The sequence below is a fragment of the Pteropus vampyrus genome, unplaced genomic scaffold (assembly GCF_000151845.1).
Source record: "Pteropus vampyrus isolate Shadow unplaced genomic scaffold, Pvam_2.0 Scaffold207, whole genome shotgun sequence".
Classification (NCBI taxonomy): Eukaryota; Metazoa; Chordata; class Mammalia; order Chiroptera; family Pteropodidae; genus Pteropus; species Pteropus vampyrus.
The window spans coordinates 2,200,553-2,202,975 of NW_011888988.1; the positions used below are offsets into that span (position 1 = coordinate 2,200,553).

Below are 2,423 nucleotides of genomic sequence, written 5' to 3' on the forward strand. Positions count from 1 at the left end.
AGGAACCAGTAAAAGAGGCTGAGAAAGAAGAACCAGTGAGGCAAACCAGGTGAGTAAGTTGTCTTAGAAATAGAATAAAAAGTGTTTCAAGGAAGGAGTGATCGCCTTGGTCAAATGCTGCTTAGAGGTCAAGGAAGAAGCGAACCAAGAAAAGATCTTTCACTTTAGCCATGTGGAGGTCCCTGGTGACACAACAATTTCAGTGGAGTGATGGGATCAGAAAACCTAACGGGTGGTCTGAGAATGGGAGGCAAGGAATGAGAGCGGTTGAAGATAGATACTTTTTGTTGTAAAAAGGTTGCCCTTTATTTTAAAAGCCAGTAATTCAGACTTTTTACTAACTTAAATGATCACTGTGTGCACAGCAATCTGAATTAGTCGAATTTTACTTGAGAAATTCCCCTTTCAAATGACAAAAAGTTTTTGTGAAATGAATTTCAGCAGTTTTAAGTCTGGTACCCTCTTTTTTAACTGAAGAAAAATAACCATTGCCTTCAGTGAATTGGCAGCTCAAAGTATTTTAAGTTTTATAATTTAATTTCCATCTTGGAACTTCATACACACACACACACACACACACACACACACACACACACACACACACAATGATGACATCATAGTTCTCAGATTGGATATTGCAACCCGTTATAAATTACATTTGTTCATTACTAATATTTCATTATCGATTTATAGTTAGTTCTTGTCTTGTGCAGTAGCCATCACTTACTCAGTTTAAAGTTTTTAAATAATATTTCTTAATCCATGGATGTTTGACTGCCTTTTCTATATGTAGACACTGGTTCACATTGTCAACGTTCGGGCACTGAATCTCAGAAAACATTAAACTTGAGATTAAAGGTAGGACAGGAAAAACTGTCAGTAAAACATGTTAACATAACGTACCTGCACAGGATAGGGTGAAGTTCATACTCAGAACCACAAGTGTGCTGTGAAGTACAATGATTTCATATTTGTGTTGTGATGTCATTACGTTGTAACATTAAAGCCAAGAATTCTCCCCACCCAAGGGCAATGCCAATTTCCCAGAAGGCTCATTTCTTAGAGCCAAAGCTCCAAAGATGCCAATGCAACCCATGCTGATACTTCATCTCATGTTACTTCTCAATTTTATGCTTAATTTACTCCTTTTGGTTTTATGTATTTTGACACAGCCAAGTGTATGTGGGGATTTCTCCATAGTCCTTTAAATGCTATAAAACTTTAATATAGGGAGATAAAAACAATAATAAGCCATGCCTCCGAGCCCTCACATTTAGTTCTTTATTTGAGTTAGGCACTAACCACTTTTAGATACTGATTTAGATTTCCAAGTACTTGCACTACTTTAAATGGCCCTTGTGCCTTTGCTTGCCCTCCTCCCCCACCCAAATGAAAATTATATTCTACCCATAACCTGGGTATGCAACATCCATTGATTGTAAAGTAGCATCTTTACAGTTCTTAAATTATCATCATAATAGCCTATATCGTGCATGAGCCAATACAATTTAATATGATTCAGAATAAAGCCAAGATGAATGCCCCACTCTCAATTTTAGGCATGCAACCCTGAAAAGTCTTTTGGAAAAAAAATGAAATAATGCTCCTGGAAGTCTGTTAAGTTAGTCTGTTTTCAGCATAATTGCCTTCTCTCGGCTTCCTAATACTCTTAAAACCTCTGAGAGTCTTTAATGTACAAAGTTCAACAAAAATACCTTCAAAGCAGATTAGTTCTAATTATGTTTAATATTTGTTTGCTGCTTTATTGAATAAACTACATTTGCTTTTTAAAAAATTCACTTAACTGCATGTCAGTCACCCAAATTTTAAGTGTACAAATGAAATGGAAAACATTTATTACACAAATTTAATTACAATTCTAAGAAATAAACATGCAAATTAGATAGAGTTCAATTTGCAGATGCTAATCCTCATCCTCGATCTCGTTTCCTTTCCTCCCTGATTTTCAGTCTGTGCCTCTCCTTGATTCCTAGGGAGCCAGGCAGCCAGAGGTTTGGTTTTTCACAGTCGGAGGATCACTGTTTTAAAGAAGTGTTATATTTAGCACATCTGGCATAGTAGCAGTAAACAAACATTATAGTCTTTGTAACACCCGTGTGCAGGTGCCTTCCCCCCGATTTTATTAGGTCTATGCCATCCAAGCCTCTGCGTTCATTACACCTGAAATGACCCATCTCGACTCCAGAGGGGTCCCTAGACAGAAGTTATGAATTAATGTTTCAAAAAACACTCCAATTGAGCCCAACATAGGAGAAACTTACTATTTGCAAAATAATGTGATTCCGGGGTGGTTTAAATTACATTCTCTTAACCAAGGACAACCTCCTTTATTACATTTTTATTTCCTGGAGGTTTTCCCTCGAGGCTCCCCACCCAGAAAGTGTTGCCAATTGAAGTTGCAG

At 37.1% G+C, this 2,423-nt stretch overlaps 1 long non-coding RNA gene across 1 annotated transcript in view; it reads right to left on the reverse strand.

Moving 5' to 3' along the window:
- Positions 1-1,727: 1,727 nt before the first annotated feature.
- LOC105300305 overlaps positions 1,728-2,423 on the reverse strand; it is a 3,690-nt gene continuing 2,994 nt past the window's right edge. The window contains exon 2 of the long non-coding RNA XR_896592.2: positions 1,728-2,039. This is a non-coding gene — a long non-coding RNA (uncharacterized LOC105300305). The remainder of the gene's footprint in view (positions 2,040-2,423) is intronic.